Here is a 27,465-nt window from a genome sequence, read left to right on the forward strand (position 1 = left end):
CGAGACCCCCTTGAAGCTGGAATGAAAAGTGTAAGTTTAGCCTCTCAGCTGTGTCTCTCAATCCATAATCCTGCCCCAAAACCCCAGCGGAGAGCAGCCTGACACTCCCATGGCGTTCCTGACCAGTGAAGGCCTGGCCTGTGCAGATTTATGGAGTTCAGTTCCGTGCCTTACTTTACTAGTTGGGCTGAGACTTTCAGACAGACTGCTAGAAGTTGCACAAGGTTAAGAAGAAAATATATCTGGTCCAGCAAGCGCCAAGATACACATCATAAACGGTCAATTATGCAGGAGGTGTATAAAGAAAATGAATAAGGTGAGTGTTTATGTACATGTCATAAGTGTTCTTGTGGTCATAGAAATCTTTAATAGGCTTAGACGTGTTGTGATCGATAGATCAGGTCATTGGAGTGGGTAGGTACACGTATGTACTGCCTAATTGTGAGTTGACATTGTTTGCACTCTGGTGAGGCCGAAAACGCATGTGCTGAAAATGGACTACGGCTGCAGTTCAAAAAAATAAATGCATCTTTGTTAAAAATAAAGCCTGCTAAGTCAACAATATCCACAGCTCAGCTTAAAAGAAGTGTTTCTTGAGGGGGATTACATTGCTCACCCTATGCCACGGTGATCATGAGTTGCAGATGATGGATTTTCATGTTGCTGTGTTGGCAGAAAATAGTTGGTCATACAGATCTTGTGTTCACTGGTGAAAATATACTTACAAAACTTCAGCACTGACCCGGCCTGTCAGAACAAAATTAAAAATGTATTGATTCCGTTAAAATATTCCTGAGATGTGGAGATGTTAAAAAGGCTATGTGATTTAGGAGATCTATTATTAATTAAGGACATTATACATCTTCAAAGAGCTCTAAAGCCTTTAATTGCAAAAGTATCAAATTAAGTTAAATCGCTCTTTCAGAGTATTTAAAACTATGCGGGTGCTCACACAGAATTCCTGAAACTGTTTGCCATCTTTAGATTGGCTAAAATTAAGTTTGTACTTGATTGAAAGGCCTAGTTAAGCAAATATCAACATTTGATTAATACATCATCAGCGGCGTCACTTGCTAGTTATACACTTTACCTTTTCTGTCCAAACTAGATTTTCTGTTCTGGCTGACTTTGTCAATTCGGGATAAAGTCACCTCTGGACAACAAGCTCAGTGTGAGAGCGAGTGCAAGTATGTGTGTGTGTGTGTGTGTGTGTGTGTGTGGACACGGTGGGTGGGGGAGCAGGTGTGAGATTGGCTCTTCAATGAGCCTCATCTTGTCCCATGTTGGGCGCTTTGGTGCATTTGTGTGTATGTGTGTGCGTGAAAAAGAAAGAAAAGAAGAGAAGCATGTGGCGTAGCTATTACTCAATAGTGTCTGGAACATTCAGAGCGGAAGATGAAAATCATAGGCACTACCTCAAAATGTGCATTTTCTGTCAGGGCCGGACAAAACGAGAACACGTGACACGGGCATTTGATGCGGCATCGTGAACGTTGTATAAAATGAGGGTTTAGGTGTCATTCGAGGAGAATGGAGGCACATTTGCAGAGAGCCAGACAAAATGGCTGCCTCTTTGTGCGGTAGTGAGCGAGAGCTGTAAGTGATATGATATTTGTAGTAATGCCGCGCAAATCGCATTTCCCATCGCATGAGTAATCGCACACAGATATGAATAGATTGTGTTTTTCTACATAATGACATGAAGATCTATCATTTCTTTCTTGATTTATCCACAGCCAGGATGTTATTTCCCGCAGACACACACACCCACAAACCCCACCCACAGTTTGGGTACCTTGTTTTGTTGAGGGGGAAAAAAATTGGTGATGTAACACTCCTCCGTATTAACTTGCCCCATTTTCAAAACTAAAACTTTTACTCTTTTTCGTGCGTCTTAATGCAACTCGGTTTTATGTTTATGCAACTATTTCCTTTTCTTCTCATCCGCTTCTAAAGAGATCCATATGAATTTTGTTTCTCCACCTTTGTGGGGATAAATCACCCCAAAAGGGGGAGAAAATATGAGAGTTGATTTAAACCATAAACATATGCTGTTGCATCACTCCTCAGAAGCGCTCTTATATGGAGCATGTCTTTAAGGCTAGAAGGACATTGTGGAGTAAATAGATCTCTCACACTAAAAAAAGTAACTTCCATTAAGACCTATTAGTTCGTAAAATATGACAGCCTCATATATGAGTCTCTTTGACTCTTCTTTTTTCTCTAAAGAGTTAATAAAAAGAAAGAAAAAAATCCAATCTCCTCCTTCTGTCTTTTTCTCTGTATGTAAGGTTAACTTTGGGATCATGCGAGAGTTTTTTTTTTTTTTTTTTTTTTTTTGGAATGAGAAGAAAGAGAAAGGTAACTTTCTCTCCTCCACTTTCCAAATCTCCAAGGTCTGTTTGACTGGAGAAATGGGAACGGCAGCACAGTAAGAACTCACTGTTTGCTTTTGGATTTTTTCATGAGCGGACAGAGAAGGGACCATTCAAACACTACAAACAGCATGTGGACTTAATATGGAAGTGTACTTTCTCTTCTCTTTCATTCATTTGATATATAAAAAAAGTATTTGATTCAGTATATAGGTCTTTCTGAGTGACAGAAATCAAACATGTATTTAAGCCTACATAAAACCCCATAAATATAACATACAATGTCCCAAATATTTAAATTGATTATTATAAAATACTTCATATCGTAGAACGCAGCTGATTTCTTAAAGGTTCACAAGCTCCCAGCATGCACTGCAGCAAGATTAAAAATTATGCGGTTACCCTTATGGGATTTTGTTTGCTGACTTTCTGCTATTGTTGTTGTTTTTGTCATCACTGATGTTTATTGTGCGGTGATATTCAGAGCGCATTTATTTATGTAAGGTTTGTTGAACGTTGTTATTGAGGTTTGTCTTATGTTGAAGTCTACAAGTGTCTGTATAAAAATACTGCTCATAATATTTTGTTTTGCAAGATGTTCTCTTGGGAAACAAATTTACTACAGCTTATGTAAAAATAAAAACCATGAGTAAAAAAAATCTAATTTACAAATAAATTTGATTTACGCTGTCAAAAATTTGTTTAATTTTTATATTGCCATAACAGGAATTTCTGAGTTAAAATAGACATTTAATGAAGTATCAAAAAAAAAAAAAAGTAGCATTACTAAAATATTGAAAATGCATCACATTGACTTTTTCTTCCAACAACTTTCGACAACTCCTTCATCTTTAAAACCTTTTTGCAGTGTACACTATCTGCATAGATATATTCACTGTATTTTATAAATAAATATTATTCATTATATATAAACACACACACACACTACAGCCCACACACTGCTAAATCTTAATAATTATAAATGCACAAACACACTTTGTACTTTTAGCAGATGAGAGTTTAGCATATCGCTAAACAGTGCAAATCTACTGGTGTGCCATAAAATGATGCAAATGAACAGATGACTGTAAATATCAATTAAAAGAGATGGAGTTTGAGTGGCACTCAGTGAAGAAGTGTAAAATGAGCTGATGACAGAGTCTGATGTCTCCGACACTGAGGAACATGTGAAAAACAGATGGTATGCTTTCATTCAGCATTCTCCTAGTGTTTCCCTTCTCACACAGAGGAACCATCTGAATAAGAGAGCAGTTTTGATCAGGCCTGCGCCTCTGTCGATTCCCTCCTATCATTAAGTATGATTAGTTTATGACTCAGTATAAACCATTCATGACCACTCTCCTTGAAGAAGTAAAAAAAAGCCTCACTGGAAATGAAAGAAAGTTTTGCCAATTAGATTCTGTCATGAAATACCTAATGAACCGAGCCAGCTTTTGATGCTGCGGGTAAACTTTACCAGCAAGACAAACAATACAAAGAAATGTGACAAAAAAGTCTTCGAAAACAGATGGAGAAATCAAAAATGCTAAATAAGCTGAGAATGCATTACTGGCTTTTTTGTCGGTTTTCAAACATTCATTGTTTAATCAAAACGCTTGTATGCATCTATAGTTTCAACTCCCTGTAATACAAACAACAAACTTTGCACTAATTATAAATGAGAAAACATGCAAGTAGGACTTTCAAGGCATGCGTTGTAAAACTTTTCTAATATCGGAGTTAATCATATCTAAATATAGAATATAACACTCAAATATTGAACAGTAAAATAATTACGTTAAAAAGTAAATAGATTTGGGTTGAAAATAACCTCTTGACAGTTATAGAATTATTTCATTGGGTTTTTTTTCCTTCACATTATAATGCACTTTAATGCTGTTTACATTTGTGTAAGTATGCAATAATCTTTTAAATGTAATTGTCTTTGAAACTTTTTAATGCATTTTACAAATTCTTAGTTTTTCCTCAATAGCTGCGAAACTTTTATAGCAATTTCCTATTCAAATAAATGTTAAAATAATGGTGTATGGCACAATAAGACAACAACTTAACATGAGCATTAACATTTTCCGAAAAAGAACGGTTAAATCTTGCTGTAAATCGAGACTGATTTTAACAAATTAAAATCATTAGAAAATTATTTTTAAAACATTTTGATGACCTCGTCGGCAGACGAATGGACCATTAAGTAGGGTTTTTTTTTCTGGGTTCATTTACAGATTTGCATCAGTGCAATTAACACACAATGAATTAAATCAATGACATTTACAGAGTAAATTATCTTTAAATGTGTTTTTTAAAAAATTTACTTTTCGTTATTTACAGACAAAAACAAATATTATGATTCTGTTGCTACTCCGTAATTCTGGACATGGTGTATCCGTTACATTAATGTGCAGTGTCTTTAATTATTTTCATTATATAATATAATTTATAATACAATAAAACATGGTATATTATGTTTTGTATTTTATCTATTTTGAAATTATAAAGTACATTTGTTCATTTTAAAAACAAACACTGATAAATTTTAGGCATTCAACAAATGTTAACTAATTTTCAAAAGAAATCGGTCTTTAAAAATGTGAGCGCTGTTCCTAAGGAACAGAGCTTAAACGGCTTAAAAATAACAAAAGTGTTCGGTTACAGTTCAGTACATAATCATTTGATGCAATTGTGGGAGTGTTTTTTTAATATGACCTTAGAAAACAAGAAAAGATTAAAAGTTTTGTGCAGTTCGATCAAAAAAGTCATGTTTTATATCACTGAAAAACAAAGAACATGGCTGCATTTCTGTTAAAATGATATTACATTAAACAAAATAAAAATATGAATTATATCCTTAGACTTCCCTCTATGGATAGTATGTGTACTCACATGCTAAAAGCTAAACTATAGAAAAATTAAATAAAACACAGAAAACAACAAGTCAGCCACTTTGACAAGAATATTTCGGATAATAATACGATCAGATATTTTTTTGAAAGTGTCACTAAAAGTCAAAGACAAAATGTGTTGGCAACGCCACAGAATATTCAGCCATCTTAACTCTATTACCATATTTCCTCACAGCAGATGCTATGATTTATCTGTTAGAATTGTCAAAAATGCATCTCCCATGGTTCACTGTTGTCAAGCACTTTGTGTTTAGCAGGTGACAAGTCTGAGTGTAAACTGGCTGAGGGGAAGATGTTAAAGCCCCCTTACAGGAAGAGGCATGTGGACCACTGACATGCAGGTTTACAGCTCTACAATAATAAGATGTGATTTCAGAAAATAGGTTCAAGCAACGTGTAAAACAATCGAGGACAACAGCAAACAAGGACAAGGGCTGACGTCAGAGGAAAAAAAAGTAACGGGAAATGTAAAAGAGGGTGGGATATTTGGGCAAACTACATTTAAAGCGCAACAAAAGTGGGTTATATTATTTCTACGTTTTTTCTATGACTCCTAAATTTGCTCTCATCCCCTGAGTCAGGCCTGTGATCTGTCTTTGCAGAAAAGCAGGTCACGTTATACAACCAGGAAGTGGCCTGCCAATGTCCTGCAGCTTGTTTATGGAGACATCTTGTTACCAGGGTGATAGGGTCCGGTCTGTGAGCGTCTTCATTAGTGGTCACACATGGTGGGCACAGGCATTCTGTTCATTCACCTCATGCTACTAGAAGCCGTGGCCAGGACCCCTAAAGCCACCCGTTCACCTAACACCTCCAGCCTAGCCGAAGCTGACAACCTCCCACTAAAACCACTACGCTCGTCTGCGGACACAGCTTTAATTGGGAGCGACATGGACAAACTCAAAACCGGCTGGAAAGAAATGCAGGCAAACTTACAGGATTTACTTACAGGAAAGGAGATTCCTATCTAAAGCCTGAACGTTCCTGAAGGAATTCCTTAATTTTCCACAAACGATCCAACGCGGCAAAAGCAAGAAAAGCTTGCATTTTCAAAAACGGGATGTTGTAACTTTTATTTAAAAAAAAAAAAAAAAAAAAAAAAAAACAGAATCAGGAAGACACTCGGATTACCAATTGCAGTTTGATTACCAGTCTGAGCATCGATCTCTGCAAATTCATAAAGCGCTGAATGTTTTCGTACAAAAATCACAGGGAAGACTGACCGCGGTCCACTTCGTTAAATAACATAATACGGAATGATCAGATATTTCGACATGCTGAGACCGGCCATTCTGATTACCTTTTAATCTGAGGGCTGAATTCCAAATGTGCCCAAGTTTCCTCCGGGGGGAGCAGCAGGAGGCGCTGTAAAGCAGTTAGCCTTTTGATAATGAAGTGCCAGCAAAAACAAACATGGCTGATGAGGGGGGAAGGGTTAGCACTACCTTACAGTGGCTCGGCACGTTAATGCAAGATTAACATTGAATGAGCATTGGGAGCCCGTACCACTGATATCAAATAGATACGGCCCCTACCCACCCATGCCCGACAACAAAGAAGAGACAGCTATGACCTCTACTCACGCCGCAAAGTCACGAGCGACGGCTTCATTACGCACAGTGACGGGGGAAGCCGCCATTACCGTGTAGTGTGAAGCACAATGCAAAGTGCCACATCAAGGTGTTTTCGGTAGAGGTGTGAAAGCACCTCCATAATAAAAAGGTTGTTTTGGGTTATTATCGCTTTCCCTCATTGCGAATGTGGCGGCCTAAATACAGCATTCACCACGGAGAGTTCGGTGATGTTCCTGCTAATGCCGTATTCTTTTTAGCTTTTGAATTTTTAGCATTCCATGTTTATTTCAATATTTTCCAAAAAATAAAAAAAATCTTTACTGTGGGTCTCTTGAGCATAAAGAGGCATGCTGTTTTAGGTCACTTCTATCTCACTTTTATTTCATTATTTATATGGAAGACTTTTGATAGCTGTTTGAAAAGAAGTTGAATTTGAATATTTTTGGCTGTTTGTTCTATAATAAACTTTGATACAGGACTTTATGTAACAACTTTATGACTTGCATATTATCTAGATGGCCGAAAAAAAAGTGTATTCCCAAAATTAAGACTTAAAATAAGAACTGTGAAGCTGAAAGACAACATTCCCTCAGCACATTTATATCTTTATATCGTTTTATTTTTTATTATTTTTATTACGAATTTATAATTTTTTTATTATGATGAAGATCTTGCAATTTATATGAGACACAATGGACAGACAGGAAAAACAGCATAAAACTGTGCTTCGTGCAATGAGGAAAAAAAGCAACAGCTAGTTTGCCTTTTTTGCTTCATTAAAATTACTCACCGCATCTCACGTACGCTTAGACAGCTGTAATTTATGCGGTAAAAATAAGCAGTGAACATGCCATTCATTATTTCCCGCCGAAACAGAAAAGAGCATAACCGATGGACAGAAAACGCACACAATTGTTCCAGTAATGTCTAAGAGTTGACCGTTAAAATGACAATTATGCACCGGAAAATAAATTAATTTATTTGTGGGGGAAAAACAATATATGCAAAAACACATGGCAAGTGCATCTAGTTGCCAAACCATTTTACCCGTTGGCTGCTTTAAACAACAAATGATTGTAAATTACACGGCTTTTGTCACATCGTGCAAAATATCATTTACAGAGACATTTTGTGGTGTAGACAAGCCAAACTAACCCCTTACACATGATATTCTAGCCAGAAGTGAAATAAAGACCGTGGAGCTTCACTGTAATGCGTCTCGGCCCATGTTCCGTTTTCTATTGAGGTTAAACATTAAATCACTGCTGTTTTTAATCAATGATAATTTCCCAATCTGAGGTTAATTAATTGCACTAAAAGCTAAATTTAGACATCACCATTGACTTAGATACCATCCTCAGAGTCTAAAGCAGCCGTTTTGCATGGAGTTAAGGACCCTGATAAATTATTAATTTTTAATCCACATGAGAGGTGTGGGCCTGCGAAACACAAGGCAAAGTGAATCTTGCTCTTGAACTACATTCTTCGGTCTGTCCTGCTGAGGCAAGCAGTATTTCTGACTTCAGCAGAGACCCGAAAAACCAAATTGAAATGACTGCTGGGATCGACAGACTGAGGGGGAAAAAGGCACAGCCAAACCAAAATTGCCAAAGAAGCCTCTCCTTTCCATTCGGCACTAGTCCGCTCTATAAAGACATCTGCTGATGACACACTTTGGGGAGGCCTGCTCAAGCAGAGACTGGTGGAGAATCGCTATAACGAGATTGAACCACATGACTACTTGCCGAAGGAGCCTGAAGCAGGCTCCCACACAACCTGCTGCCAAGCAGGGTGCCACAAAGCTGAACAACCACCAGAAAAATGCCCTACACTATTCTACAAGACAGCCAGGGTGGCAGATACCATAATAAAATGAAATCCAGCTGACAAGTTATTTCTATTCCTACTCAACAGGCAAGCACTACAATGCCATGGGCTGATTTTATTCTCAAATCATATGGGACAGACCATTCTATCCATATTCTACAGCTTTTGGTCAAAAGGACAAGAGAAGAACTGTTCCTGTTCCTAGAGATCAGTGGGTTATGCACAATTGCCCTGACATAAACAGGTATTTTAGTTAGCTGAATGGATTCAAAAGGAAAAACATCTGTATGCAGAAGTAATTGCAAAAAAAGATTCACAGTAGACAATCTTCCAACAAAAGCATATTATGAAACAAGCAGCATTACAAAGGTCGTCGGACAGGGCTGTAGGTCTGACTCATTGCAAATGTTCACCTGAAATTATAAGAATTACAGTTTAATTGTACTTTGCCCCAGTCTCTAGTAATATTGTAATTTATATTCTCCCAGTATATCATCAACGTTTTCATATCATTATCGTTTTAATGTCATTAGGTAACATTTAGCACTTACCATCTGATATTTTATATTTAGGTAAGTGCATTTTTTTATTACTCACACTTGATTAACACAATCAGCTCACTTTCTAATTATTATTCTAATTATTCTGCTGGTATACATACACACACACAACATATATACACACATGTATGTATGTATCCATTTGTGGTGGAGGTAGATGTATCAGACTGTGGAATTGGGGCAGTACTGTCACAGCATCATAACCTACCGGCTATGTTATTATTGTGCATTCTTTTCAAGAAAATTTACTTCCACAGAAAGAAAAGTATGATGTTGGTAATGAGGAATTACTCTCCATGAAAGCTGCAAGAGAGGAGTGGTGACACTGGTTAGTGGGACAAATCCATCCATTCCAGGTGATCACTGATTACAAAAACCTTGAGTATGTTCCAAGTGACTTAACCCACGTCAGGCCAGATGATCACTGTTCTTTTCAAGGTTCCAATTTACTGTCACATATTTCGCAGAAAGTAAGAATAGCAAGGCAGATGCCCTCTCCAGATGCCAAGACCCTCCCCTCCAAGATCAATTTCCTAAACCCATTCTTCCCCAAGACTCCCAAGGAACTGCCATTCGGTCTTCTGCGCTACCAATCCCTTAGCGTCCTTGGTCCTACCAGTCAACCTATTTTTTACCCTTCAGAGTTCACAACAATCCTTACCATGTTTAACAGATTGCCCGAGTCTTGCCGGCTCATTCCCCTCAAAGGTCTGCCAGCTGCCATGGAAATGGCTCAAGCTCTATTCCACCATGTTTTTAAATCTATTGCTTACCTGATCAAGGAACTCAATTCACTTCTCAGGTATGGAAAGCCTTCTGTCAACAACTAGACATCAATGTGAGTCTGACGTCAGGATATCACCCTCAGAGGGTGATATCCTGACGTCAGTGCAGAGAGACTAAACCAGGAGATTGGTAGATATCTGAGAACCTACCACAGCCACAACCAAAATATGCCCAAAATTCCCTAACCCATGCCTCTACAGGACTCACCATATTCCAATGCGTGCTGGGATATGAACCCCTTTTGTTCCCGTAGTCTGACGAACCGTACTCTGTTCCAGAAGTTGACAACTAGACAGGTCGTGGTGAGAGGGTGTTGGACAGCACATGTGCATCTTCAAAGATCTGTACTAGTGCAAGAACTCCAACCTGGACAGAGGGTCTGGCTATTTACAAGGGACATCAAGTTACACCTGCCAAGCAGGAAGCTCAGCCCAAGGTATGTTGGCCCGTGCAAAAACAGATAAACAAGGTTACATGTCAACTTGAGCTTCCTGCTAACTACCGCATTTCATGTCTCGCTCTTCAAACCAGTCTTCTGACCCCAAGAGCCTCCGCTGGACTTTGATGGTTCGCCAGCCTATAAGGTGAACGTACTGCTGGACTCAAGGCGTAGAGGCGGTCGGCTTCAACACTTGTGAACTTGGAGGGCCACGGACCTGAGGAGAGATCATGGATACCTGCTTCTGATATTCTGGACCCCTCACTCATAGAGGAAGTACGTTGAGCAGAGGAAGCTCTCACCCGTGACTGATATTGACTGTTAACACTTCGTCTGCTTTCTTTGCAACTACTTCTGCCTTCTGTTTTACTGTGTTTTTGCCTGTTTAGTTTGGATTTGTTGAACTGTTTTAATAAATATCCGCAAATGGATTCTTCCTTGGCTTCCTTGGGGGCGGGGCCTACTTAGCAAACAATTTCAACCCTTAGAAACTTTAAACAACAAATGATTGCAAATTAGAAATATTTACTATTATTATTTGAATTATAATAAACATAAAAATGTGTTAAATTGAAATGCACCTTTCAGCAAACCCAATGTCAGAAAACAGAAAACACACAATGATTGTGATGCTGCTCTGCAAGAAAAGACAGGGGCTATTTACAGAGTCTAGGGCTGTCTCAGAAACAGGTGTGATTTCTTAGGACATACATTTCACCAGTAGTAGGGAAAAAAAACACTTTTCTTTAATGTAATGTAAAGATCGGGCCAGCTGTTCTTGTCATTATCCAGGACTTTATCCAGGATAATTTTTTTACAAACTGTAAGACTGTAGCATAAACAATTCTTTTAGCTGAATGAAAGCGACTCTACATGATGGAAAACCAAAAAAGCTGAATAGAAATCAGAATGACAAAGAATCTTGGAAAAACCACACTTGATGTCTGACAACAATAAAGCAGAAGTAGGCAGTGCTGCAGACAATGTCAAACTATTTACATCACTATGAGTGAACGCTGACTTACGGCACCTTTGATTCGGATAACATGACTACAGAATAAGGCTGAAGTGATGGATAACTGCATAACAGGTTTATGGTTCTCCTGACAGGCACACACGAGGTTCTGGTGAAGGATGGATACATTAAAAGGTGTGAGAGAGAGAATGTTTAATTGTTTAGTTTTGAACTTTAGTTTCACTGTCTGCTTTAATTAATTTCAAACTAAAAAGACAAACGCTGAGTCGCTCCAGCAACAGTGGGGTTAAAATGTTCTCTCGGTGCATTTTCCAGATCAAGTGAACAATACTTTGGCTTTGAAATTTTAAAACCCCTCTGTCTTGGTAATGACTGAACTGGATAATTAACTATCATGGCAAATCAGCAAGCAGTCAATCAAAGCAGCAGTTTTTTCTTTCTTTTAACTGAGGTCAGGGGGGCAAGTACAAAGGCACTGTGAACATTTCATGTGCTCCTGAGGAGCGATATCAGTTGAAAATGCATGTTACCTCCAGACAGTGTTTGCTAAATGTGCCCCATGTGTGATTCTCTTAAGTTTGCCCTCTCCTGCCGACCTCTCACCTCTGCTCTCTGTCTCTCTGCACTTCAGGTCGGAGTCGCCGTGCAAACACAGATGAAGTGCATCACTTTTCGCCAGCATGGCACAGGTAAGCCTAGCCCCGACCGAGCTGCTGGACCAGGGGTCAGGCTTGTGGCCCAGCATGCAAGTGGTCTCGGTCACATCGGGTCCTTACACCCCAGAGATGAGCTTGCGGACGGACGCCGTCTGAGACCTTTGATGTGCGGCTACGAGAGTTTCTGTTACTGTGCCTTTAATTAGGTCCAGCAGCTGCCTCTTCCTGGTCCAAAGCTCCACTATCTGCCTAATCTCTTGCAGGTGGCCATCACAAACACAACAAAACCAGTCGCCACTCTCAGGTGTGCAACGTCCAGGGAAGAGTCTCCACCGCCGCCGCATCATGCTTCCCTCTGTTTGGCACAAACAAGTCTGAAGAACAGAGGCTGAGCTAACACAGCCCAGTTGCGAGTGAGACATGGTTAAGATTCACAGTTCTATCACTACGACCAGCATGTTCCCAGCTTACAGCCAAGCGGGTGTGAAATTATGCAAATATATGCTTCCCGTCTATCATCTTTTGGCAAATTTGATGGCCCAATTTCTTAAACATTATCCTTTATAGATTCATTAGCAGGTTTGAGTGTGGTAAAATGTTGAGGCAAACTTTCACAGCGGCACAAGATGTGCTTCTCTGGTTTTTCTAAAAGAAAATTGTTCTAAAATTGTTACGACATAGAAACATTAACCTATCCACTGCTTTAACAGTATAGCCGGAAGATGTGAACAATAGGCATGTATACTCATGATGTTAGTTTTAAAGACAACAGTTTCTTAAATCATATCCAATTTTGACAACATAAAACAACAGTAAAATAAAGCTAAAATAATAAACTAGTTTCAACCAAAGATCAATTGTAAATGCTTTTATAGAGCTATTACTTTTAGACGTTTCAAAAATTCCATTGTAAGTGTTTTGCTGTAAAACTTTTCTTCAAAAGTCCACATTATTTTTCATCGTATTCTGCATTACGATGGTACGCTGACAAGTGCAGTCAAATGAGACTCTCATGTAAAATGTTGTGAATTTAGCTCAAAATTCATCTAACATCCACCTGTCTTTGTCACTCCCAAGTTAGTAGACTGCTGCACTGAACTTGACTAAAGATGAAATATGGGAGGCTGGTTAGGCATACTAATACCCTGGATTCATTAAATTAATAGGGGTCTTATTCCCCTTACCATGGGTTCACAGATGCCCTTTGAGTTTGCCGGGGCTAGAGGGTGCGCAGCACTTTGAAAGCCCTTACCGGCATATCGAGCGCATTTTAATACAGTCCTTTTGAGGCTCCTGGTAGGATGCAGAGTAACTCTTCGCCTTTAAGTTCCCGCACCTCTCCATGTGATCTCGTCAGATAGCCACGGCTGTGTCAGATCAGGCCCAGGCTGCACATACACTAGGGGGATGGGGAGGGCCATGCAAGGCAAATTAGACCAGCGGTGTTCGTTTCTAAGTAGAGGCCATTCTTTCCCGAAGACGTGAGTCCTTGAGAAGCAAGCGCTCAGGAGTGCTTTGATGTGGAAAGGTGCCAGTTTAAGGCTCTGAAACAGGAGGCTTTGGGAGAGATTCAGTAGGATTCCCTTCGGTGATCAGCAGGGGAGGCTGCCCTCTCGTTGGTCAACGGCGTATACTGTACAGATTTAATTACGCCAAGAATGAAGTGCGTGGTCCAAAGAAATCCTTGATGCTGCCCGTTATGACAGTCACAGCATATTCAAAACCATCAAGACACAATAAGAGCCCAGCATGGTGATCACAGCCCGAAAAATCAAAGAGGCTTCAGAAAACAACAACAAAAGGAAATGCTATGAACGTTCTGGGAAAACAATATTGTTTTCCACTGCAGTTGCGCCTTTGCTAATCTTTCACATTTTTAATGCACAGAATCGGCACAAGGACAAATAGCAAAGGATTTCAATGACAGCACAACACATATTCTACAGCTTGTTTCGGTCTATGAGCTTCAAAAAATAGGTTTAATTAACAGACGCAAAATATACGGATGCCTCGTGTCCGTGGCAATATCCCTTTACCGAACAATAACGCAACAGCCTTTTCAACAAGACCAGAAACATTTTAAAAGACTCTACAAAGACATTACAGCGCAACTGATTCACAGCACTTTGCCCTACGTTAATGTATGCAACGGCTGTATACTCCACCACAATTCAGTTAAGGTTAATAAATAAAACAACCAGTAGTTGTTAACAAGGTTCTTGCTGTCACCTTGTATTTGTTTACAGGCCAGCTAAATGATTTTGAAGCAGTGCTGTTCGCAGCTGTAGAGATTGTGGCTTGGTTAGAAACCAGGCACACACCCCACCCCGACCCCAGCATTTTAAAAAGGGCTTTTTCCCTTTGGTCTTTGCACAGTGGTGTGGCAACTATGGCTCACAGGTGGGAGCCTGCCTCTACCAAATAAGCTTCCTCACTAAGGACGGGATTTGGCGCTGTTATTTTTCTATTAGGGCGGAATAATGTTAAGCCTTTAGAGGCCATCTTTCCGTTGCTATGGTAGCCCATATTTCCTGCAGGTTTGCGACCCTGAGTGACTAGAGTGCAAAGCCAAATAACGCAGACCCTGCGAGGATCATACATGTGGCCTTAAAATTACGGAAAGCAGCTCGAATCTGACCGGACCTTTGTAAGACTGAGTGACAAGTTTATTGAGATCTCTTTTTTTTTCCCAATTCATTATGTCAGTAGCGAATTCAAAAATCACTTGTCACATCTCCAAGTGCACGTCTCCACGCCCATCTGTTGGTTTATACACCAGTTGGAATTGAAATTTCTCTCCCTTTGGACAAAACGTTAACAGTCTTTTTGAGAAACACACACCCGCTAATTTACAGCTATTTACAGATGAGGCGCATACTGTCCTGATAAGAGCAAAAGCCACATTATAACCAAGTAAGCTTATTCATAGCAAGCACACAAGAACAGTTAAATACCTTACGAGTCATTGAAAACGGTGACTTACCTTGACTGTTAGAGAAAGACAAGAAAGGAGACGCGGACAACCGAGCTTGCACGCCTCGTAACAACAGGAAGTGACCCAAAATGTTAAAAAAAAAAAAAAAAAAACTATTTATTTTTTTAAATTAAAAATTAACAGAAACGTATTTTTTGTGTCAGCAGGGTAATCAGTGTTTAATTTATTTTATATTTGATTAGAAAATAAAAATAATAGATCAAAATAGATGACTGCATGTGCAACAAAGAAGTATGTTTTGGTTTTCAAAAACTTTTATATAACATTTACTTATAATAATAACTAAAGTAGTCTAGTTAAAAACTGTAAAACATATCTCTAAACTTTGTGGAAAATAATGTCGAGTAGTCTATGACGGTGGACTGCCCTATAGGATGCCTGTATAGAACTAATTTTATAAAAAAAAAAATAAATAAATAAATAAATAAACATTATCCTGCCTTCAGAATAATAATTTTGCCACCCCCATAGCCTTCAAACACTCAGCTAAGTTTTATGTCATTTTAAATATTTGAATAAAAAATATTTTAATCAAAAGTGCAAAGGTAATTGAAAACATAATAAATAAAACTATATTAAACTACTTACACAACTTACAACTTACATAATGACTTTTAATACATTTTGTATTTTAAAAATATTATAAAATACATAAATAGACCACAGATAGCCTACCAAATACATAATACATTAACATAAGAAAACATAATGGACAGTGTGTGTGTGTGTGTGTGTGTGTGTGTGTGTGTGTGTGTGTGTGTGTGTGTGTGTGTGTTTCACACATAATTTTTCTTGCAAATGTGGCCTATGAGTCCAAAAAAAGTTGCAAGGTTACCCTCATAGCCATAACATTTCGATTAATGTAATAATGTAATGATTGATTCGTTCACATGAATAGTTTGTGAAGATATTATGCCCGCCGAATCAGATTATACGGGTTCTGCTGTTTAACATCCATTAACATGATCGCAAATCAAACAATAAACATAAGGAAAATTACATTAATTGCTTCAAAAATCGTTTGCTTTCCAAAATTCATTATATTTTGACACAGTCTTATAACATCCAGTCACTTCAGGAAGACAGTGATGTGCAATCATTTGTAAATGATGGTGATGCCACAGTTCACTCACTCCCATCAGGAGCTTAAACAATTAGTTTTCAGATATAATTTAAAAAAAAAAAAAAAAAAAAACATGAAATTGCTGATATAAAATAATATCTTTTTTTCATTTAACCTTAATGTAAAACGCATTGTGAATTTCTTCCTGGCGTCGATTTTTCAAGCGACTGTATTGTATCTGTTCTCTACTTTTTTTCCTCAGCCGAGATGTTTGTTTCCTCTCGGTTAAAAGAAAAATGTCAGGAGTGTAAAAAAAAAAATCAATCACAGAGTTTGATCTTGAGACTGACAGCACTGAGATCGCATCGCTCAACAGGATCCAAATGTGAAGGAGGAGAAGTATTTTGGGTAGGCTATCAGATTGCGCCACGGAAAAGTTACTGAGAGTATTTGATAGAACCTGTTGAACTTTACTCTGGGGGACTGTAAGCTATTTCCAAAACTTTAATGCTGCTTGGAACATTAACTCGTGGAGTCCTTTAACTTTGGATTGGAGATTCGCAGTTTTAAAAGATCAAATGCTCCCATTTCTTACTAAGCACACCGAGATGTCCTGCTGTTAAAAGGGCATTTTTGAGCTACCGCTTAACCAAGATGCTCAGATTTTGCTTTGCTTAATCTCTTTCTCCTCACTGCGTCCTCATACCCATTTCAAGTGCGCGGATGCAGGACTGGCGCTTGATCTACACCGCGCGTTTACGCGATCCGAACCCGAGACTTTCCCGGGCGACACTGATGTGGTGTGTCACCTACTGTTCGTCGAGCACGCGTAAAATGCGACGGGGTTGCGCGCCCGCTCGTGCCACCCCGCGCTCAGGTGTTTTAAAGTCGCGCTTTTCCATGCTCGGTTTGGGTTGACAAAAAATGACATTCGGGCTTTAAGAGTTCCCTTGTCAATGTAGCGCTTAAAAGTTCTCTCGGAGTGTGATTTCACCCGCTTTGATGTAAAGGCCCCCAGAGAGCAGGTTTCAGGATTCTGCTCCACCTAACCCCTCTGCCTAGTGAAGAACCCCATTCTTCTGACTGCTAATGAACTCCCTTTGTGACATCTTATTTCCCTGCTCGGCTTCATAAGAAGTTTTACGCTTTATTGTTTTGTTTCATTTTTATTCTTTTCTTTTTTGGGGGGGTTGTTTTTATTTTACACGATAATATAATATAAAATGGCGGGTTTGACTGAAGCTCACATATAGCTCACGTTTCCTGCCGCAGCCTGGGTTTGAATTAAAATCACGCTGTTGTTGTTTCTATGAGCCTGTAAAGTCCAGATGCGCCAGCTGCCGAATCACTGAGCAGTTCTGGCCAAGCGATTGCAGATTCTATATTATTCGTTCTGATTTTGCTGCTGTGCATTAAAAAATGTACTTTCATAAGCTTTTTTTCGTCACGGTGGAACATTTTTTTTGTCGAGTTGTTGGTTTGGGTAAAATATGCGTTTATGGTATATGAAAGGCCTGTGGGGAATAATCAATTCGTCTTTTGTTACTGCATGAAGAAGAGGCGCGCGTCGCGCTCTCCCACGGCGCAGCTCACCTGTGCCGCCCGCGCCGCGTCTGAACGCTCTCCTGGACACCTGCATTAGTGCGGATTAAAGGAGGACGTTTCATTTGGGAATCTAAATATAGACGACAGAAACACAATAATGAGCTGACTTATTTGAAAAGGGGTGGGGGGTGCTGTTTATATGACGTGGTAATGACAGCTGTGTGGAAAAACTATGTAAATTATGATATGGATGTAACAAATCAGAGGAGGGGATAACGTTGTGCGATTTTTTTTTTTTTTTTTAACATCAAATTGTTTAAAAAACTATATTTGTATCATAGAATTGCTTTTATTAGTAAGTTGATGTCTTTATAAGACAACAAAAAACCTTTAGTTGTTTGTTTTTAATTGTTTTTTTCTTCCTTACTTTGCTTTTTTTATATATATTTTTATATTTTAACAGTCGTGTTTGACGCAGTCGGGGTTTGGGAAGTAAATAAACCTAAATGAGGGTCGTCTATATATAATAATTGTAACAATTTACGTCAATAAATAGAAAACAAAGCACCTCTTTGTTTCAATCTTACGTTTTAATTAAATGTAAAATGCTTTGTGGGTGCACCTGAATTGTTTCTAAGAAAGCTGCTTGTCAGTTTTTTAAAAACGTGATAGTTTTGATGGTCAGTTTTGTAAAAGTGCCGTTTTGTGTCAAAGAAATATTCAAATATGGTGCACGGTGAAAATATTGTTATAGCATACTTTACCTTCCACAACAAGGTCGATGAGTAAAATCAAAGTTTCGTTGTTTTTAAAAAAAGTTACGTAGGTGACGGAAAGAAAAGATTAAAATAAAGCGCCAAAGACATCAGATTTAACTCATTGATTTTAGACTTTACTGTTAAAAGTTAAAAGTCGGACAAGGCTACATTGTAATTTCCGAAACTTAGTAACCTATACCTACTGTGATTTGATAAACAAAAATACTCGTTGTATTTTAAAGATATGATAGCCTAGTGATGACAATTTAATAATCGTGTTTGAAATGTTCCTGCTTTTGTTCAAGTCACGGAGCGAGCAGAAAGCTACGCGGTATTAAGTTATAAGGTCGTTTTATTTCATTTCCTTCAATTTTCCCGACTCTAAACTATTTTTGGACGTGAATTGCTTTCCAAATCGTTGGCACACAGTAAAAGGTGGCGGTGATCAGGTCAGAGGACCCAGTCAATGACACTGCTTAAGAGCAAGCGACACAAAAAAAAAGTCTTCTGTCAACGCATAATTGACCGTTTCGATTTAATAAGATGCTCCAATTCGGTAGGAGATAAAAGGCAAGGCCCTCCTTTACACCATGTCAACACAGCCTTATGCATTGTGTAAATTACTTGGATTATCTCGCCTTTGTGAGCAGAACAGTGGACCCTCAATATACACACAAGACTTAATTCAAGTCTTCTCCCAGGCCACTCGAGCTTAACTTCTAACACCAAATTTAAGGATATGTCACTCCCATTCATTCCTCAGACAACAGTGAAACAGAAAAACACTGTTGCTTCATTATTTGTTTGTGACAGTCTGCATCTTTCAGGGTAAATTAGCGGCTTTTAAAACAAACATTTCGCTTTATTAATCTTTTCTGCATCCCCGCGCATCGTTCAAGATTATTTCATATATTTATTTCATTCGTATTTACCCCAGTGGCATTGTTACTAAGCTACTGAAAAGCACAGTAAAGTTGTTTACGCTGATAGCACACTGACAACTGACAAATATTTGCTGTACGAATTGAACAGCTCAAAAGTTTCACGTTGTTTATTTAATTTTCCCTCGGGCTCCAGCAACTGAAATCCGGGTACGACGCCAAACCTCCTCTGATAATCAAATACATCTTTATCGGTTTGTCAGATTCGGTCTCGCTGCGTCGCTTCGCCGTTTTAGACCAAAATCAATCACCGTTTGAAGAATAATTCTGATGACTTGTTTGTCCGGCGCGCAAATAACCCGTGATCGCACGGATCCGGTCGCAATAAAACGCTGTTTTAAACACGTTTAAACGAAATAAGTTTTATGAAGAGGATTTAAAGTTGTTTCAGAGATCTGGTATGAATAAAAAGGGGTCGGGGGGTGTTGACTCTTAAAAACAAACATGCGCCAAAAACGTTTTTTTAATATTTTATAATAATCGAATACGTGTTATCAATAACTAAAAATAATTGTTTAAGTTAACTGCGGTATATAGAGTATAGCTGGACATCGCAGGCACGTCCAAACACCTGTTTGGAGAGGCGATTCCAGTCAGCGCACAAATAGCTATAGCTAACTGTTTCGCACTCAAGTGGTCAAGGAAACGCTTCGAAACGTAAACGAACGAGAACCCAGTCCGCAGGTGCTGGTCCCGAATCAGACAGGGTACGGAACACGACTCGAAGGGGACGCGCGCGGATCCGTCAGGGTCCGAAGTAAACACGCGGGCGAAGTCCAAGGAGGTCCGCTAATTAGCAGCCCGTCTCTCTGGAGGATTTACACGTTCCGCCTTGCCAAATGTCTTGTTTTGTATGTGTAGTTGTGGGCCTGCGTCGATTCAGGGGACATTTGAATCGGGCACAAAAAGACTGTGCCTTAATGGCTCAAGGCGGGGAACATGCCCACATCACAACCCGCTGAAACGATTAAAGCGGGATGATATTGCATGACTGACCTGAATCGTCCTTCTGATTAACAAACACACCTTTCCTGAAAGATCTGTTGGGTGTTTGCTGGAAATGTGTTTTCTGTACAGGTTTGACGTCCTGAGGGACTCAATTGGAAATTTTATTAATAAAAGATGAATAAAAAGCCCATGTGAACTTGCACAGTTTGTTTGTTTTTCTGCTCATTATTTAGTTGGACTTTCAGTTCCTCTCTTAGCCATAACTTTGAGGTTTTTTTGGGATCGTCTGAGGTGTGCTTACAATAAAGTGATGTGTGGCCTACGTTTACTAGAGCCTGCATCCTATAAATATGCATTTTCAAAGAGCTTGTCGACAAATGTGCTGCTTTAAGAGGATTGAGACGGGACGTCCTCGGCGTTAGTTTCATACAGACCTTGCCTTTTCATCATTTACGGAATTTTAACACACTTTTCTGATATAAACATAAACTATTTATGTTATAAACTTACCCCTGAGCGTGAATATCACAGTTTTCCTTCTCTGCAGTACTGTGTTATTCTCACACGCCGTTCCTCTTCCCAGATGTTTTCTGTTATCATTGTCGGTGTTTGAAGTCTCTGCTGTTTTCTGGATGTTTTGGATGAGATTTTTTCACGTAGGACTCATTCTCGTGAAGAGTATGCGTTATTGTCAGAGCGAAAATATTAAGAATTCATCAAAAAAGTTGATTCAGAACCGAGGACATGCCCAAGAGATCTTATGAAAGACGTGTTGTTAACGAATAAGCAAGCTGGAATGTAAACTGCCCGCTGTGAGCTACAAACAAACAAAAGTAATTTGTTGTGTTATCAATTTACCTCCAAGTTCTTCAATACAGATGTTACAACATTCTGTGTATTTCTTTTATATTTTCTCTCCGGTTGTCAGTATTTTTCCCCCTGAGTGCTCAGATTCCAGCAACAGCAATTCTGATACAAAATGTTCAGATAATAAACACTTAAAGATTAAATAATTGCCCATACCTAACAAAATGGTGTGTTTTACTCACCTAAAAAGTAAAGAATATAGAACTTTGTAAACTTTGTAATTAAAAAGTATGGTTTTAAATGTATTTCTCAACTGAAGTCGTACAATAACTGCATATATATATATATATATATATATATATTATATAAAGATTTATGTATAAAGGTGCAGTCCTGGTTCGTTGTCCTTTCTCTATGTCCTGTTTCTTCTATGGTCTGATAAAATAAAAAAAGAGTTGACTGAACATCTCAGCTTTCTTACTCCCAAATCATTTAGTGAGTCAGAACACAAATCATTCAGCGACATGAGTGAGTAAATGAAGACTGAATTTTTGGGGCGAACGGTCACTGCAGATGAGTTTATTCACTCAAAGGTGAGCAAAAGAGATGACAACAGAAATCTCTTCTCCCGACGTAAGGTTATGCTTTTCAAAATGTGATAGTGAGTTGATTCCAGTCTCTTTTCCAAGTCATGTACGAGGTTACTAACTTTAGTTTAAGTTCTCAAGTTTGTTTGAAAGAAAACGGTCCAATTCATCCAGCTTCTCTTCTTTTCTTACATACGTATGTATACGTGTGTTGTCTCTGGCCCCATTAGTTGGGTTTAAAGGTTTAACCCCTATGTCAGAGAGCCACATCCTCTACTCACACCAGGCCTCATTCCTCCTATGGCACGTTAGTGTTTCATTTCCCCTCCCACACATTTGTCCTAAGAGGGCAATTAAGGAAACAAACGTTTTTCCCCAGATTAGGCGGCTGCCAGCTTTGCATACTAATGTAATGCCAAGTGGTAACAAATAGTGAATGCTCTTAATTACAGGCACTATTTTCAATCAGAAAGTGCTCAATTTCCCAGGATGAGGTCACCGCGGCGGAGGGGGGGGGCTCCATAACCTGACCGAGTACATAGACAGTCATCTTTATATGTATGTGTGGGTGTATGTTTCATAGAGAGGGACAGTGGGGGAGAGAGATGGTGAGAGATGAAAAAGATGGAAGGGGGAAGGGGGCAGATTGAGAGACAGAGAGAGAGAGAGAGAAAGTGAATGAGAGCGAAATAGGAGAAGTGCGAGTGAAAAACAGAAGGGTTAAAGAGAGAGAGAGAGAGCTTAAATAACATATGCAGATGCAAACCCTTTTATCAGCCCCGGCCTTCACAGTGTGAGTACAGAATGCAATGCGTAGCACTACAATTACCTTTCAATCACTGACCAACTGCTTAATGTATGTCTTATATGCAACGTGGCACTCCATATCTAGCCGGAGATCAAAAGCTGCCTCCAGTCGAGTAATTTAACACAATTACAGTTCTGCTACTATCTATAATGTAAAGGAAATCGGTAAAGCAATACCCTGACCACCATAAACTGTAATAGCTCAAGAAAGCTTACCACTGCTAACCACATATATCTTCCTCCATTATGAGAGATGAAATAATAATGAGCGTTAAAGAGATTTGTGCTGTAGTCTGTGAGCGTGAGCTGCGATTGATGGACACGTGGTGGGTTTTTAGCTGCAGAATTTCAATAAGAAAAAATGGTTAATACAGTGACATAAGCTTTATTAATTCAGAATCAAAGATTCATTCGTGCATTATTAGACATATATTACACATCGATTACAGCCGGTTCAAAGAGGATGCACAGCCGTTACATCTGGACATACTTAAAGATGCCGTCTACTGGACTGAGGGAATGATTTGAAGCTTCAAATTTAATAAGATGACGTGAAACGTGATGTTGTGTTGACTTCTTTTCTTCCGGTACACACATCAGACGTTTTGCGGAGGTCATACAGGTTTGGAATAGCATGAGGGTGAGTGAATGATTTTATTTATTTATTTATGAAGCCGCCTCGAACGAAATGATCCGATAAAGTTGGATCAGTGTAACCGATTCAATGAGAGATAAATCCTGTGATCATTTTACAGTACATTTTCCCTGCATACCCACAACAGAAAGGAGAAGAGTAATGACAGATAAAATCACTCACAGTAGGAAGGAATAAAAATGACTTCAAAGATGGATTTGCACAGATTGTTCTTTTTATTATCATTAACAGTAATGTGATACACATGCCTCCGGTGACCTTTTCACAGTATTACATATTCCCAGCTGACTCATTCATTAGTATGGCAGCGCAAACAGAAGGCAGAACTCAGCCATCCATCTAGAGCGTGAGCGAGAGAGATAGAGAAGCAGCGAGAGAGGAAAAGAGTGGTGCGCGAGCGCGTGTGTGCGTGCGTGTCATGCGAGAGCTCTTAGCCCTGGAGGTTGGAGGGAGAGGCACTAAAGCGTTTCATTTGTGATTTGGCACATCTGACAAGATTCATCCGTGGCTGATCATATGCCTTCAATGAATACATTTTCCAGAATCAATGGGAGAGTACTGTAGAGCGCAATCAAAGGCACATTAATTGTCTGCTATCAAGAGCTCCATTTGGAAAAAAAAAAAAAGAAGCCCATCTGTGCCTTTTGCATCTGGCTGACAGGAGGAACACATGGTCGTTTTATATGTCAACAGCTATTAGCGGTACATTTCAGCTAAATGACAAATAAAATATAGCGATAGGTTAAAATAAAGCCTCGCTGCTTCATAAAGCCACAGCGAGGCACAGAAGCTCGGTCGACTGAGAGATCACACGGGACGCATAGATTTTTACTGTATATGCCAAGCAGATCAACTTTATGTACTTTTATTTCGAGGCGCCAATTAAAAGGACATACAACTTCGGTCCAAACTGGCAGGAAACTTATCAGGAGCGCAGGCTAATGTGGTGGCTAGCGTGACTAACTGCAAAGCTCATTTCTTGTGCCGCGAATGGATCGTACGCACTTTGTTTCCATGCCTTGGCCCCATGTTTACTCAATGAGATTTTACACTTGAATGGCACTTGGTCTCCTTTTCTCCACTGCAATATTTCCAGTCATGGCCCCATGTTCTCTCTTCCCCAGCTCCCAAAGCGTCCTATTTTAACAAGCCAATAAACTCCGGAACGGGTGACATACTAATAAAAATGTAAACTTCTGGATAGGTTATGGGTGACTGACAGTGTGTGAATGTATGTGTGCGCGTGTGTGAAAGAGGGAGAGAGACAGTGAGAAAGTGTGTGTGTGTGCGCGTGGCTCTATCCTGGTCAGATGCTTCATTTCGAGAGCAGTGGAACATACTCCTGAGCCTCCTGGTTGGATTTGTTGGAATGTGTGAGAGGGAGGATTTTAGCGCCATGAGCCCAACGCCAAAGAGATGCAGACTTCACGCCATCTGTCTCCCCCTTCACTCCTCTACTTGCCAAACTTGCCTTTTTTCTCTCTTTCTCTCTGTGTCTCTCATTGCGTCCCCTTTCATCCCTCATCACACAAGTAAGGGACATAGAAGGATCAAGTCGTCGACTGCAGGGCTCCGGCAGTTGAAGCGCTTCACAGCAATATTAAAAACCCCTCTGAGTTGTTCATTTTCATTAGTGGCCCAAGAAATGACATTTAATTAGACTGTATTAGCCTGTTCAGAGTATTGACAGCTGCATGAAAATAATTGCCTGTTCTTTCACCATATGACCAACATTTTGCTGAAGGGAGCCACAGCGTTCATATGGGAAACGTTGTATGAATAAATATATGTTCCACAATAATTGGCTATCTACTGTCTGCCGAAATTAATCATTTAAAAAAAATAATAATAATTTTGAATTAAAGGGGTAGTTCACGCAAAAACAATTCTCCCATCATGTTCCAAAACCGTAACACTTTCTTTCTTCGGATGAACACAAAACCATTTTTGAGAATGTTTCAGTTGTTTTTGTATGCCACTGATTTTTACGATTAAAAAGCTAAATATCTACTTTTGTGTTCAGCAGAAAAAAGAAACTATGAAAAAAATAATATTAACAGAATTTTCATTTCATTATTCTCTTTGAATGACTGCATTTTAAGGGACCCCTTTAAAATGAAAACGATGTGAGATTTGTAACATGCATTTGGCCTAAGATTTTACTAATTTTACTTATAAATATATCTGTAAACATCTAAGGCGCTTCCTCTGCATCCAGTGGCTGGAAGCAAAATCCCAGCTAGTACAAGCCACACATTAGGCCTGCTCACATGCGTAAAGAGATGCAGAATCAGTGTTGCCTCATTAAAACCAGACCAGATCCTCTCATCAGTTGAAGCAAAGTGCTCTGATGGGCTTGACCTCTGGCCCTCTCCCCATGTGGGCTGCTGGTCCGCGACAGAGCCAGCTCATACCCTTCTCGGGTCCCAGTCAGCATACCCAGCCAGCTGAAGGGAAGAGGAGGCAGTGGTGGCCCAGGCGGCCCATGACCCTCGCCGAGCTCCAGGTGGCAGCGAGACAAGCGGGGGGCCTTTGATGCCGACCTCCGGTCATTCTGCTCGAATGGATCTTACCATTGATCTGGCCTGCCATGGTAGGGAGGGGTGCCAGGTGCCCCCGGAGCGGTAGAGGATGAAGCACAAGCTGGAGTAGCGCTGGAGGTGCGCTGACCCCACGGTTCAGAGAGGCCAGCTATCAGCAGCCAAACTGGAACGCCTGCCTCGTGGCAGACGGACATGGAAGAGCTGGCGGATCAAGAGGGGTAAATCGATTAATCTCTTCTGCAACTAGTGCCGCTGCTCTGCAATTTTATGTTATACGTATCTTACGCAGGTATTAAAGATGTCAATTAACTTTAACCAATCAAATGGGGGGAAATCTTATTATTGTAATTTTTAAGGATTAGTTCACTCCAAAAGGAAACCTCTTAATTTACTTGTGTTTTCCAAATTTGTGTTCTTCAAAACATTCTTTAAAAATATCTTCTTTTGCATTGTACATAATAAAAAGTGACATATAAGTTTGGAACATCATGCAGTAAACACACTGAAGAATGATAGTAGCCAAACAGTTCGACGTAAGCCATCAACGTTCATAGTATATATATATATATATATATATATATATATATATATATATATATATATATATATATATATTAAAAATTCTCCTCATAATATGGAAGTTAGTGGCTTTTTTCAAATACTATAAAAGTCAATACTAACATTATTCAAAATAAAATTCTTCAAAAATGTGATCAAAAGAAGAAAGACACTCATACAGGTTTGGAACAACATAAGGATCAGCAAATTTCCCTTTGATGCGATGTGATTTTATATGTTTATCCTTTCACATATAAAAACAAAAGATACAATCCAATTGAGACGCAAAACAAAAATGTACAGGGACAAAAACGGTTGTCTAAAGTAAAATGACCTGTAAAGAAAAATGCATGCAAATATTTCACCTCGCCATGCAATGTATTTGTTCTATGTTCTGTGTTTACTCACACATCACTTCTTATTCTGAACTCTGATGCTGCTATAACATTGGGAATAAGCAGATTTAAAACACGCGAGACATGTCACCTGTGTTCTTGAGCCCCTTTTTGCCCCTTCATCTAGTAGTCTATACGCCCTCTAATCACTAGTCCATAAACACAGCCCCGAAGACCTGCATTAAAGACTGAGAAGAGAGTGAGAGAAAACAGCATCCAAGTCAGAGGTAGCCTGTGTGGTATTATTAATAAGGCATTAAAAAAGAGAGCACTTCAAAGCATACAGGAGCCATGCTATCGTACATGAAAGTAACATAGTATGGCTTAATGTCTCCTAAGGCGTCTTATGGTGATGCAGCTTTGATTTGAAATGCATTGTGTGGCAAATGGATTTGCACTAGTGGAGAGTGAGGACGCCGTGTGGGAACACGCCATAATTTAAAACCTGACCTCACAAGCTCTTCAAAGCATTCGTGAGTGAGGATGTTTGGAACTCGATGATGGGGTTTCACTACATAAACAAGACCTCACCACACTCCAGGTTCCAGTGTTGTTGTTGTTAGCTTTTTTTGTTTTTCGGAGAATTGCTTTCTCTTTAGGAAATAGCCGTGCGGACCAAGGAGAAGCTGAATGGTAGCAAGCCCGAGGAGATCATTAAGAATTTTTAGCTGTTAACAGGCACATATTGCATTTTTTTTAAACATCCACAGCCAAAACCATTAACCACCCAAAATCAAACCTCTGCCTTAGCC

General features: G+C 39.4%; 1 long non-coding RNA gene across 1 annotated transcript; it reads left to right on the plus strand.

The window, feature by feature from the left end:
• Positions 1-133: 133 nt before the first annotated feature.
• LOC122357353 lies at positions 134-15,833 on the plus strand. Its single transcript, XR_006252457.1, has 4 exons — positions 134-316; positions 10,319-10,476; positions 10,572-10,755; positions 12,087-15,833. It is a non-coding gene; the product is annotated as an uncharacterized LOC122357353 (long non-coding RNA).
• Positions 15,834-27,465: the final 11,632 nt, after the last annotated feature.

This window comes from Puntigrus tetrazona, chromosome 14 (assembly GCF_018831695.1).
Source record: "Puntigrus tetrazona isolate hp1 chromosome 14, ASM1883169v1, whole genome shotgun sequence".
Lineage (NCBI taxonomy): Eukaryota > Metazoa > Chordata > Actinopteri > Cypriniformes > Cyprinidae > Puntigrus > Puntigrus tetrazona.